Source organism: Microcaecilia unicolor, chromosome 10 (assembly GCF_901765095.1).
Source record: "Microcaecilia unicolor chromosome 10, aMicUni1.1, whole genome shotgun sequence".
Taxonomy (NCBI): Eukaryota; Metazoa; Chordata; class Amphibia; order Gymnophiona; family Siphonopidae; genus Microcaecilia; species Microcaecilia unicolor.
The window spans coordinates 52,847,502-52,862,484 of NC_044040.1; the positions used below are offsets into that span (position 1 = coordinate 52,847,502).

The 14,983-nt window shown below is 41.4% G+C and overlaps 1 protein-coding gene across 1 annotated transcript in view; it reads left to right on the forward strand.

Annotated features, from left to right (window-relative positions):
• Positions 1-14,983, forward strand: part of ANKRD26 (ankyrin repeat domain 26) — a 315,986-nt gene that overhangs the window by 97,025 nt on the left and 203,978 nt on the right. The window lies entirely within an intron of this gene.

A 14,983-nucleotide genomic window follows, 5' to 3' on the forward strand; every position in this document is an offset into this window, starting at 1 on the left:
GCAGCGAGTGATAGCCTGATACAGCAGAAGCATTTATACTTACAGCCTTTCATCATTAAGTTAAGCCCACAAATCATCATTTCGAATAAGGATTTTATTTGTACATCAGACTTTAATCAGGTACATTCAGCAGACAGATTCTGGGTACAACCGGACAGAGCTTCGCCGTCTGAGATAAGCGTTGGGGCGGATACCAAAGCTATGGCAAATTGTCCCCTCTTTTATACACAAACTCTCCATAGAAGTCAATGGTGAGATACCTAGCTCTCAATTTCTGAGATGATACTTTCCCACACAGTCTTATCAGCATGTTTTGAGAAGTTTTGAGATAACAGTTCCACATCTGTCTGTGTCGCAATACTTTTCACGCCATCTTAAGAACCCTGTATAACCTCTGTAGCCTTCTATACAAAACTAATAGACTCCATTTTGTTCATCTGATTTAAAGTGACAGTTGTACCTGTTTGTGTCAGAACTCATGGTTCAGACCTGCTTTTTACAGATATTTGGCCTAGTCAGTACTTTAGTTATTTTAGCTGTTAAAGGTATGTAAATTGACCCATCATTATTCCAGTGGATGGATCCCAAGCGGGGACACATATTAACTTACAGGAAAGCAAGTCCTTGCGCAGCCAGTCATAGATTTTTAAACCTGGCTGGTATTTTTACAGCCTGAGTCCTAAAATCTGGCCTTCCCACCCTTCCGGTGGGCATCCAGTGAGGGTCTCTTGCTGTACTATAATTATACATTCCCCACTTGTCACCCCCTCTGAGGAGGGGTGACACAAAGCTCGTCAAGCTTGTCATCATCCATTCCAGAAGGTGGCAAGCTATCAAACGAGGGGACAAGTTTTGTTCTTATGGATTGCTAGCAGATATTATGCCAGACAGAAAACTTCATTGTTAGGTGGTATATTTCTGGGCATATGGAATTCCCTTTATATTACCCAACCCCTTGGGCCTTAATCTTGATATTACCCCTCTTGAGGCGTAAATGGGACAAAACCATGAGTTCATCTACAAAATCTCACGAAGTATAGGTATACGGGTAATAGCAATTTCAGGTGGATCATACTAATACTTTCAGGTTTTTCTATGACTTCTATTGTATCTGTTGCATAGTACATGGGGAGATAATCTAATGTATGTATCCCAGTGGTCTTGAGAAGGAATAGTGGTTTTGATTAAGCATTGTTATGGGCTCAACAAATATGTGGTTAGTATTCAGGTTGCAGGCTGTTTAAGGTTGTAGGTATTCAGAATCCTCAAACAGGTCGGGATTCTTGGACCTTACTAGTACTCATCATTGGCATCCAATCATGAGCATTAATAAGTGGATAGCAAGAATGAGGTTGCCTTATACAGCAAAAATGGTAACAAAGGTCATGCATGGATCTTGACATATGCATAATGACTTGGAAGTATGGGAAGCAATTTATATATCCATTACCCCACTTGGAGCTTAGTCAAACCTACAGAAAGACATGCAACGTAAGTAAGCCTACACCAGAGTTAAACAATTGCATAGCTGGTTGATACTAACAGAGTTTACATCTACATTATGATATCTTAGCCAGTATTAGGGTTTGATGTTACCCTTGTATCTGAGCAAGATCAACTTCAATTTTAAATTACCTAAACAGAAATAACGGGAAAACTCTTAGAAAAACAATTAGAACAATAAAGGAAATAATAGGAAATAATAGGAAAATAAAAATAAAACCTTTTCAATATCTAGACATGATTACTGCTAAACTGAAAATAAAATAAAATATGAATCTATAATGTCCATAAACAGCAACAGTAATTCTCAAATTAAGTATCAGTTCTAAATTCTCTTTCATCGATCATGATTGAGGCGGTGGAAGCGCTGAAGAATCTGGACGGAGATCTGGAAGATCTAACAGGGCTGGGAAGTGGCCGGTCTTGAGATGGTTAGGCTGGTAACATCTGGTTCTGCGGCTGAGTAAACACGTATATCTTTCACATGTGGTCCAGTAGTTTGCAAGGTGTAAAGATTATTGCCACAACCTTGGGGGATCTAACATCATTTGGACCTTAAAGACGTACTTATGGTGTACAAATTGGGATCTTTCCATGTCTTTATTCTACCATCAACTTAAAATTAAATAAAAAAAAAAGATTTGGAATTGGGATTTGGAATTGGATTTGCATAATATATCCCCACTTCTGGCTTGCATAATGTGCGAGACAGATTGGTAATTTTTAGAAAGACATGATCAAATAACAATGGTAAAGTATATGGAACAAAAGAGAAAAACAATTAAAATTTAGAGATGATGGTAAATGTTCAATTATTGATGTATGGAGGGCAATGCGTCGTCATTTATCGCCAATAGATATGGAATCTTCACCTACGATGACTACCATTCACCAAGGGTTGAGCCCTCAGCTGCAGGAGGCCAGTAGGACTTACGAGTTAGATGATTCAGAAAGAAGGGTCAATTAGCAAATAGTCATAGTCAAAGTTGAAGACCAATGTGCAGAAATTTAAAACTCATAACTAGTCCAGGTGATGGAAGTATCTTCTGGAATCACGGTCTCTGTCTGTTGTAATAGAGAGCTCATACGTAAAGTTACATGTAGGTTCTGGAAAAGATGAGCCTACAAAAATATTTAATACAGCAGAATATTTAAAAGCATATCCAAGAAGGTCTAAATTAATGACATCATTTGGACAAAAGAAAATTCTCATTGGAGAAGGTGGCGCTGCTTTCTCTTGCAAGAGGTCAGGTGTAGCTGAAGTACCAAACTAGAATAGAGGCGGTAGATCAGAAATTGGATTGACAGTCTTCACTCAACCTACAGGACTTAATAAATAGAGGTGATATAAGAAGTAAAATCAAGTGGTCAAATCTTAGCATAGGACCATTAGAAAGAATAGATTATAAAATGCATTGTTAGTTCCTTTGCGCATCAGTAGGTGGAGCATAGTGTCAATATATAATATCACAAATTACCAGTAGGAATAATAAAATGTTCTTTGTAAGGTTGATGTTGCTGGCACAGGAAGTAAGCAGAGTCTGAGGAAACATTGTGGTCAGAGTCTGCTCCAGGAAAATGTAGCCTTTTAATATGATATTTAGAGAGATAGAGAAAAGCTAATATCAGAAATGTAAAAAACTATATATTTCTATGAGGCCTCCTCACGTGACCTTCACAAGGTTTAAATAGGTCAAATGAGAAGGACAATAACCTATAGTCCTCTGTAATAGTTCACAGCCAATTTGGAAAATAAAACTTATATTAAATTTTAATTTGATCATTTCTATGCTTTCACAATTTTGGGCCCTAAATTATGACAGCATATGAAGATTCACATTCAGAGAGATAGCTAAAAATAAGCTTATATATTCCCAGCAATCAATTTACAATTTAGAGTATATTTTAAATTACAGAGTATAAGCAGCTTTATAAGCAGAAGACAAGAAGTAGGAGCATTTCTTTAAACATTTTAGTAACATTCAAAAAAATCAAGGATATAATAACAATTTTTATTAATGCAATAAATGCACACAATTGGCCAATAGGATATATTCATATAGACCAGTATGATAAATGGAACAGCTTGTAAACCTACATTGTAAATTGAATTCTAAACAGAGAGTAGCAAGGATAACACAGAATCACAGAAAAACCCATCTAGTTATTAAAATAAATTCCTGTATCATATACTGAGTTCAAAGCATTTGCAAAGATGAACTTTAGAGAAAATAAGAACAACAAGGGTTAACTGTATCATAAAACTATAAATCTTTAAGAGGCAGGGAAGGAAGTTTGAAAGTAGTAGATAAGACGTGAAAAGAAAAATTAAAACAGTTAATTCATTATTACGGAACACATCCCCAATAAAAAGCCAGGTTATTTTAAACAATGTCATAAAGTGCTTGCATTTCTAGTGAAAGCAATTTATCAGAAATCAAAAACAATCAGATATTTAACATCACAAATCAAACAAACATTGCTTAAATGAAATAATATACAATCCTGGAAACAAAACACTCCTTTGAGATTTACTACCACTGCAGTTGATAGGCAATCTCGCAGAGTAACCTTAAAGCACAAATTTAAAACTAAAGAAATGATTCCTTAATAACTAGCTGGTTTAATATATGCTATAGGAAAATGAACTAGATTAGCAATATATACATATATTGATTAGATCTAGAACCTGGTACAAGGTCAGTGGTTCACAAGGCAGCTTCATGGATAGCAAGGAGACCTAGAAATGATAATTTGTTAACAGTTTACAAAAACATGCAATGATTATCCTGATAGTAAAACATACAGAGATATAACACAATCATACTCACGCATCTATTAATGTGCTCCGACAAAGGGATAAAATAAAAATTACTAATTAGCGGAAAGCTTAACGCTTTGACCGCAAGTGACATTAGGAGAAAGCAAGACAAAAACTGCAAACAGAAATATGCCTAGAGAGACAGTATAAAAGTAAATAAATACGTAGTGTCAGCTATTATATATTTATACTACTCTATCCCAAATTAATAAATACTACTCCCCAGAGTGTGCTTCTAAAGGCGTAAAGAAACCCAGTTTCCCAGCCTACCAAGAACTATTCCGTATACATGGCAGAGCCCCCAAAAAGGGACATTGCAAACACTCCCAAAAGAACTCAAAAAACCAGCGAATAAGGTGTCATGAGTCGAAGAGCAGCGGTCCAATGGGTTTTCGCTGACTAGTGAACTTCTCGTGTGCGTTTGAACTTCTCGTGTGCGTCTAATCACCCCAAAGGACCTGTAGTGTGAGAACTTCTCGTGTACAACAACCCACTCAGAAATTTGTGGTTAGGGAACATCGCGTATATGACTAACCAGTCTAGAACGTTGAAAAGTTAGGAAAACTTCTCGTATAAAACTAACCCTTCAAGAATATTGAATGCCCGAGTCAACCTGTATACAATCTCAACTAATGTCTTAGGCGTCCCTATATTGCCACAGCGATCATCTATACAGGTAACCCCTATATGGGCAATAATACCGAAACTGCAGGCCACTCCGAAAATGGAATGGAAGTCTGCCCAAAATCTAATAAATGAGATACCGTCATCCATTGAAGGAGCACCTTCGATGGATGTGAGTCCCAGACATCGGTATCAAACCCAATGGTTATAGCGTGACACTGGTATATAGGAAAATAAAAGTATAGTATGTCCCAGGGGAAAGCCCCTGAAAATTACTATAGAAGTGATAGAAAAATAGAGAGAAAAACGAAATATTCCAAAGCAAAACAAAACAAATGTAAGCTCTTTGGGAAAGGCACAGTCATAAAAAGAGCCTTTAGTTGGAACACCTTAGTCAGGACAAAAAATGTGAAAAATTCCACGTTCATCATTCACTAGACAATATATTTTCCACTCAACAAACCAGGAGAAGGAAACTCAAAAGCATTAGAGCGGAACAGTAACAATAAGAAAGCCTGCAATACAAGGGCAAACAGTACAATTAAATTCATTCATACCTGTAGTAAAAGAAGAAAACTAATTAGGAAAGATAAGTGTACATATTATATGATAAAAACTGGGCCTACCTAATTTGTAATGTAAGGCAAAAATAAGCTGTAAGGGTAGGTTGAAAGCTGTATATGAAAACAAAATATAGACTTTAAACAAGACATGAAATTACTACATACTATAATAAGAGTAACAGGGGAGAACCATATATGTAACTGGAAAACCGATTTCAGCAAAAGGCAAGAAAATGTATATTAACAAAGACATTATAACATGTGTAGTCCGGAGCTATACCCCTAGAATAAATGAAATAAAGGTAAATAGATATTAAATGCTTTTGGGGCGGGTACCGGATAGGTTGGAAGTAGCATCTAAACAGGAAAATATAAGAAAAGCATATAATTCAATAAATTGTGAAACAGGACACCAGAATCGTGGTGCAAATATGACAAGTTAATACCCATAAGTATGACAAATTAATACTCATACATTCAGAAAAGGAACATAATAAACAAAATAAACCCCAATGCGATGGCAGAAAGCTTTTGTGACTAAACAGGTAAAAGAGAAAAAGAACAAATTAAAACATGTGATTCTTACATCAAGAACTTCCAATGATACAGCATAAAACATACATACTAACCAGTGACCGAAATGATATGTCTAAATGATGACAAACAGAACAGCTGCAGCATTAGAAGGAAAGAGAAGGTGGGTTGGGTTATAAAGAACCAACAGGAAATAACTGAAGAAGTGAAGCAACGCTGTATTCTCATGGCACGCAGTCATCATCTTCTCAACAGAAAAGGGAAAACATATTTTATATGCATATCTATTAAGGTAAAAACAAAGAAATGCTGCTATATAGTACATAATACTTCTACTATCATATAAGTATCATGGGGTTATCTAGCTCTTAATATAACAATAATCTATTGTAATTTCATGTGACTTTCTGTGTTGGATCTTAATTCATAGCAAACTTGTTATAAAGACTTACACAATTTAACTCTTTATAGAACCATATTATTTAAAAGCGATTGTCATTCTCAGGACGTGGAAATATTAATCAGGAAACATTATAACATAAGTCATTACTGCAAATGTTTAAAATAAGCCAGTGCAATAATAATGCAAGCAATAGAAACTGATGGGCGGGGACAGCACAGCGCCTAGCTTATAACGGGAGCAAGATATAATCCATATAGCGTCTAAGCAAATTTCAAATAGGAGAATAAATAACAAACCTTAAGCATTAATTAAAAGTATAACATTATAAATTAAAAGGGTGTGATAACAACTGCTAGGACAAGTACAAATTTAATAAAACAACTGAAAATAGTAGCCAAGAGACTATCAAAATTAAAAAGGAATATATTTAAATAAGTGGCAGAGAAGAAAACGTAACTTTACAGACAGACAGGTTATATGTAAGAGCAGGAAGCATAGTCAGGAGAAAAGAAGGGTGCCGTTGCAGTACAGGGCGAAAGGTTATTAGAAACAGGATAATACATTCCAAAGCTAGAGATTAACAGATACGAGAGACAGAGAGGGCAGAGAATGGAGGGGAAGTTATTTATAAAACAGCCACAGAAAAAGAGGAAAATAGACAGCTATGCACTTGTAAATGGGGAAAGCAAAAATACAGAGAAATGAGACTGCAAGTATAGGGCGAGAGGTCTCAGTCATAAAAAGCTGAGAACTTGAAAACAGCCGTCGAGAGGAAACAGACCTTTCCTTTATTAGAGAGAAGTAAAACAAAAGTGGCTAGAGAGCTGAACGCCGTAATCGGTGCATCCAGCTAACGGTGAAAGAAAGTTATAAATAAACAAATAGAATAAGGAGACATACAAGCGGGTACGAGGAAAAAGGGACACACTCCGAACAGCAATCTTATCAGGGGTGTGCACAGAATGAAACTGTAATAACAAGAGGAAACAAAGGTAGCTGTGCAGTTTTAAATAGAATGCAGGAAGTGTGGTTCATAGCTAGAAAGGTAGCAAGAAAAAATTTTGTTTTAAAGGGAGAAAAACATGTAAGCTCTTCGGGTAAGGCACCTTAGTTTACAGTGTATACTAAGGTTGCCACACAGCAAACTGTGACAGGAACCCTGAAGAGCACTCAAGCATGACAGCTGACAGGAAGGGAGCTAAGGCAGGCAGTATAAAATCAATCATCCGAGACGAGCAAAGCAAAAACCCAGACATTGTAAATCATCAAACAAAACAGCCTAAAATGTTCTCTCATGGCTGACAAGATTAGTGCTATAACCGTGTAAAGATTATAGGCGAGCAGTGAACCAGCACTGCCATCACGGAAGTAAAACTTAAGATGATCCGAGCCAAAATATTTATACAGGAAAGAGTCTGTATCTAGAATACTTTGGAAACAACACTATACACCGTTTTTCCTATAGAACAAAAGCACAATATGATAGTGGATGGATCCCAAGCGGGGACACATATTAACTTACAGGAAAGCAAGTCCTTGCGCAGCCAGTCATAGATTTTTAAACCTGGCTGGTATTTTTACAGCCTGAGTCCTAAAATCTGGCCTTCCCACCCTTCCGGTGGGCATCCAGTGAGGGTCTCTTGCTGTACTATAATTATACAGTGCACAGGGCGAGTTTTTCTCCCCTGATTTTGTGTTATTATTATTGCATAAAGCATACATGCTGAAAAGAGCTCTCCCTCAAGGGTCGTCTGAGGCCCCTTCTATTGTCGTCGTGTCCCCCCCCCCCCCCCCCCCCCCCCCCCCCCCCCCCCCGGTGGATTCTGGCCTGGGACTGCTCGCTGAGGCTATTTTCCCTGATAATTGGCATAAAGAAAAGCGTAGAAGGGCTAATTCCCCTTCAGATTGTGGTGCACCTCCTCCCCCCTCCACCCCGTGGTGTGAGGATTCGGAGAGTTCTGGCAGGCCTTCATGGTCTGAGGAGCCAGAGTCAAGTGCAGAATTACCACAGGATCTGGATGATCCCTCCGCGGTAAGGATTTTCCACCGTGATGAGCTGCCAGCGCTTATTTCAGGTGCCCTACAGGTCCTTTCTATTGAAGAGCCTGACAGTGGCACGGCCTCCTCTGTGAATCCTAGGATGGCTAGTACCAAAAAGCCTGCTCGAGCCTTTCCTTTGCATGACTCCATCCAAGAGCTTATTTCCGCTCAGTGGGCTGACCCCGAGGGACCTTTGAAAGTTTCCAGGGCTATGGGGCAATTATACCCTCTGCGTGAGGAGCATTTGGCTCGCTTTGCAATGCCTAAAGTAGATGCCCTAGTCACTGCGGTGACAAAGAGAACTACCCTCCCTGTGGAAGGAGGAGTTGCCCTGAAGGATATACAAGACCGTAGGCTGGAAGCAGCACTTAAACGGTCCTTTGAAATTGCAGGTCTTACTGTTTGGGCGTCTGCATGCAGTTGTTATGCTGCTAGAGCCTGCCTGGCGTGGTTGCAACAGGCAGTGGAACAGCCCGGAGATGGAGCGAAGCCCTTCTCGGATGTGGCTCCACGGCTGGAGTCGGCCTTGTCCTTTTTGGCTGATACCCTTTATGATATTGTCAGAGCTTTGGCTAAACAAATGACAGTAGCAGTGGCGGCTCGCCGTCTTATTTGGCTACGACATTGGGCAGCGGACATGGCCTCTAAGCAAAGGTTGGTGAAGTTGCCCTTTCAAGGCCTTCTCCTATTTGGTGAGGAGTTGGAAAAAAAAATAAAAAAATTGTTAAAGGCCTGGGAGATCCTAAACCCCAGCGCTTGCCCGAAGATAGGCCGAGGCCTTCCTCCAAGGGCCAGGTGGTCCACTCCTCTTATAGACCTCGCTTCCGTGAAGCTAGAAGGTACCGCCCGGAGCGTTCTGCTGGGTTCACTTCTCGTGCCCGTTTTTCAGCAGAGGAACTCCTTTCGCTCGGACAAGCGTTCTGCAGCCACCGGCTGTAGGCCTGGAGTTCAGGGGCGACCCTCTCAATGATGGTGCGCCGACCCCTTCCTCGCTTCCTGTCATCGGAGGATGTCTTTCCCTCTTTGCCGAGGAGTGGGCCAATATTTCCTCAGATCAGTGGGTTCTGGACCTGATCAGAGATGGCTACAGAATAGAATTCAACGCCCCAGTAAGAGACGTGTTTGTGGAGTCCCAATGCGGTTCTGCCGCCAAACGGGTGGCGGTAGAGGAGACTTTGCAAGGTCTGATTCAGTTAGGGGACGTGTCCCCGGTACCTCCCGCCGAACACGGCTACGGCCGATACTCCATCTACTTTGTGGTGCCGCGAAAAGGTGGGTCTTTTCGCCCTATTCTGGACTTAAAAGAATTAAACAAGTCCTCGAGAGTGCGGCATTTCCACATGGAAACCCTGCGCTCTGTCATTGCTGCGGTACAGCCAGGAGAGTTTCTCACGTCTCTAGACCTGAAAGAAGCTTACTTGCACATACCAATTTGGCCCCTGCACCAGACGTTTCTGAGGTTTGCGGTGTTGGGAAAACATTTCCAGTCCCGGACCTTGCCTTTTGGCCTCACCACAGCTCCCCGAAACTCTTCGAAGGTAATGGTGGTAGTAGCTGCTTTGCTCTGCCGAGAAGGTATCAGGGTTCACCCGTACCTAGACGACTGGCTCATCAGAGCAGACTCTGTAACAGAGAGCTATCAAGCTACAGCCAGAGTGGTCTCAGTACTTCAATCTCTAGGCTGGGTCGTCAATATGGCCAAAAGTCACCTGACCCCCTCGCAATCTCTAGAATATTTGGGGGCCAGGTTCGACACAGACTCTGGCTATGTATACCTACCCAAGCTAAGGCGGTGCAAGCTTCAGAATCAGGTCCGTCTGCTCCTGAGGATGCCCCGCCCGCAAGCTTGGGACATTGTCCAGCTGCTGGGATCGATGACAGCCACATTGGAAGTGGTGCCCTGGGCGAGAGTGCACCTGAGACCTCTACAGTATTCCCTACTTCAAAGATGGTCTCCAGTTTCTCAGGATTATCAATGCAGACTTTCTTGGTTCCCTGCGGCCCGACTCAGCATGGAGTGGTGGCTCTCAGACAGCATGCTGTGGCGAGGAATGCTGCTGGCGCTCCCCGATTGGTGTCTAGTAGTGACAGATGCCAGCCTGAAGGGCTGGGGCGCACATTGCAAGGGGAAGCATGCCCAGGGTCTATAGACACCCGAGGAGTCTGAGTGGTCCATCAACCGCCTGCAGTTGAAAGCGGTGTTTCAGGCGCTTCTGGCCTTTCAAGTGACCCTGGAAGGATTGGCTGTCAGAGTGATGTCGGACAACACGACAGCAGTGGCCTACATAAATCGACAAGGCGGCACTCAGTGCAGAGCACTGGCCACGCAGGCCGAACAGATTTGCCACTGGGCCGAGCTGCATCTTCAGTTTCTGTCTGCAGCTCACATTGCAGGTCAGAGCAACGTGCAAGCCGATTATCTAAGCAGGCATCAGATCGATCCAGCAGAATGGGAACTAGCAGACAAAGTATTCCTGCAGATATGTGCCAAATGGGGCAAGCCCGTGATGGATCTTATGGCGACAAGTTCAAATGCCAAAGTCCCGTGCTTCTTCAGCAGACGGAGAGATCCTTGCTCGGCAGGGTTGGATGCCTTGACTCAGCCCTGGCCTCCGGGCCTACTATATGTGTTCCCTCCGTGGCCCTTGATAGGGCGCGTGCTCCTGCGGATTCGGCTGCACCCAGGAGAAGTGGTCCTCATCGCCCCGGATTGGCCCAGGAGGCCTTGGTATGCAGACCTCCGACAGATGCTAGTGGAGGCTCCCCTTCCTTTACCTCTGGTACCGAACCTGTTGTCACAGGGCCCGGTGGCCATGGAGGACGCCTGCCGCTTTGGTCTTATGGCATGGCGATTGAGAGGGCGCAATTGAGGGACAAAGGCCATTCAAACACAGTCATTTCCACTCTCCTGCAGGCCTGCAAGCATTCCACTTCCGTGGCTTATGCCAGGATTTAGCGCCAGTTTGAGTCGTGGTGCGCTTCAAAAGCGATCACACCCATACAGGCTCCTGTCTCGCCGATTCTGGACTTTTTGCAGAATGGTGTACAAATAGGCTTGGCCTATAATTCCCTGCGGGTGCAAGTGGCAGCGTTGGCCTCCCTTCGTGGTAAGGTTGAAGGCATGTCTTTAGCTGCTCATCCAGATGTGGCACGGTTTCTTAGTGGGGTGCTTCGGCTCCGGCCTTTCGTGCGAGCACCCTGTCCAGCTTGGAACCTGGGGCTAGTTTTGAAGGCCCTGCAGGCTTCTTCTCCTTTTGAGCCGCTTCGGCGAGCATCGGAGAAAGATTTGACACTAAAGGCTAGTTTTTCTTGTGGCCATTACTTCGGCGAGACGGGTGTCAGAGCTCCAGGCGCTGTCCTGTAAAGACCCATTTCTGCAATTCTCAGAGTCCGGGGTCATGGTTCGGACCGTGCCTTCCTTCACGCTTAAGGTGGTTTCAGCGTTTCACCTAAACCAGCCTATTTTCTTGCCCTCCTTTGATAAGGAGGAGTTTCCAGAATCTTTTGGGCAGTTGCACCTGTTGGATGTGCGCAGGACTCTGCTGCAGTATCTGCGAGTTACTATCTCTTTCAGGATCTATGATCATCTGTTTGTTTTGCTATCAGGTCCCCGCAGAGTGTCTCCAGCATCTAAAGCCAATATTGCCCACTGGCTCAAAGAAACTATCTTTTCAGCTTATCTGCTTGCCGGCCGGTCTCTGCCTGTAGCCTTTAAGGCGCATTCTACCAGAGCGATTTCTTCCTCTTGGGCTGAAACTGGAGCACTCTCTCGTCAAGAGATATGCAGTGCAGCAACATGGGCTTTTAAGCTCTTTTGCCTGACATTACAGGCTGGATGTGGCTGCTAGGAGGGATGCGCGTTTTGGAGCACAAGTGCTAGCCCGTGGTGTGACCTGTTCCCACCCTATATAGGGATTGCTTTGTTACATCCCAAACGTAATGGCTTCATCTGCTTGATGACAAGGAAGGGAAAATTAGGTTCTTACCTTGGTAATTTTCTTTCCTTTAGTCATAGCAGATGAACCCATGAGCCCTCCCTGTATGATTGTCTGTATGCTGTGAATCTGTTTCAGGTTCTGTTCTTGTTTCCTGAAGTTCCTTCCTTGGGAGAAAGTTGGAAAACAGTCTTCAGGATTCATGTTCACTTATAGGAGGATGAGTCCATTCCCTCCAGTTTATGTTTTGGAGGATGAGTTTATTCCCTCCAGGAGGTTGCGTGTATCCCCTCCAGTTATACAATAAGGAGGACGAGTTTATTCCCTCCAGGAGGATGTGTTCATTCCCTCCTTTTGAGTTCATGCCCTTGTTAAGGGGCCATCGTTCGCTGTGAGGAAAGTTCATGTTATTCCCATTGCGGTTTGCCATACTGCTTTGGAAGCTTCAAATACTGAAGAGGCAGTGGAGCTGGCTGGCCATGAGGCACTGTGAAAAGTTGAGTGCTCTCTATCTCCCCCTGCTGGTTGATGGACACAACCCATACGTAATGGCTTCATCTGGTATGACTAAAGGAAAGAAAATTACCAAGGTAAGAACCCAATTTTCCCTTGTACTGGAAACTTTATATTGTAAAGATGCTTTACAATATAAAGAAAAAAATCATGACATAGAGGATTGTATTACTATCCCTGGGTCGCTTATAATTGGGTATTATGAAAATTCAAACAAAAACATGACTACCATTTCTCCTAAATTAGACTCGGGTATTTCATAGCAAGTTAAAGAACTGTACATTTCAGGAAAAAGAACTACTCCCTAATCAGAGTAACTTCCAAAGCAAAACAAAAACTTCAGAAACACAATCACTACATACAGAGACTATAATACAAATATCACACAAGGTATTACAGTTTTCAGTGGGAAAAAAACAAACACAGTCCAAGATGCATTTACAAGTGATAAAAGTACGTGTGAATTGGAAATGGAAAAGAAAGTGTATATAAACAGAATTTTAAACTTACAGAGCAGAGTATCTAACTATGCTCTGATAACTGAAAATAGTCAAAGTGAGCATCTTCAGAAAATGAATTTAACAGTCAGTGAAGAACTAGAACAGGAAAAACATGGTTTGCTTTTGACCACAAGGGAAACCCTAGAAGAACTAAGCAGTTCACAAAATAAAATATGCAAAGATGGGATAACTTCTGACAACACTAATGACAAGGCAGATATTGATGATCTGGAAGACAGACTTACAGATGAATATTCTGCACATGGTCAGGTAAATAAAGACCTACTTAGTAGGTGGCAAGAAACCGATGACCACAAATAAAATTTTGAGCTATTGGAAATAGCACAGATAAGTGTAGATTTGACTAGCTAAAGTCTAATAAGGAAGTCTGAAGGATTTTGTACCTTGGTATGAGGCTGTTTTATAAGTATATAAGTTATAATTGGGCATCCTGCTGTTATAGATCAACACAGAATAAATACCTGTGGTAATTTATTGTCATGGGATTCATCTGGGGACATTATTTCTTTTTTTTGGAAATGTACTTATCCTCTGTGTGTAAAACCATTTATTGTGTGTTTTTTTTGTTGTTTTTTTTTTTACAAATGTTGGCTTATTGCACTTTGAGAGGTTCTATTGCAGATCTACTCAACCCTCTCTTAGAGACACAGCCAGCCATTCATTAAGGTATTCAGGATTACCTCACTGAAAATGCATGAAATTTACTACTAATACTTTGTATATAATGAATGTCTAGTATATACAAATTTATCTCATTGATACTTACTCCTCTGTTTACAAAGCCATTCGGCGATGCCAACACAGCCCATTAAAAGTGAATGGGCTGTGTCATCAGTACCACACCACCAACCACTAGTGCGGTTTTGTAAACAGAGGCCTTAATATGATGATCCTGAAAATTTGTCTTGCTAGTTGTACATGTAGGAGAGATTTGAGAAGCATTGTTCTATTGAACATCTTTATTGACTTCAAAATTTAAATCAAAAGAAAAAAACGTATTTGTGTATGACCTTTATATTTGTATTCAGAAGTTTCTTTATTCCTTGGCAATTAGCTGTAGGCTATTAATTCTTTTAAAGCATCTAGGACCACAGAATTCAATTCTAGCACTATAACCCCCTGTATTACTGCTGCCTAGCTTTAAGATGTTTCAGATGTATATTTTATTTATAAGGGCTAAAGCTGATATAAGTCCAAGATCACAAGGACTCAGACTATTTTTTATTTAATAAAATGATCCTATTAATCTTGTATCTCCAAATGAATTAGTATGTGCTCAAAATTTGAAGAAAGGATTTAGCACATGCTTTTCTCAGTAGTTCAAGGTGAGTTACATTCGGGCACAATAGGCATTTTCCTTTCTTCCGTGGGCTTATGTGAGGCAATGGAGAGTTAAGGACTAGACTCTATATATTGTGCTTAAAAATTTGTTACCGAAATGAAATTCGTCTAAGTGCATTCTATAAAGTACACCTTAATTTATAGAATCCACCTAGCGCCAGTCTGCGTGACTAAATTTAGTTGCA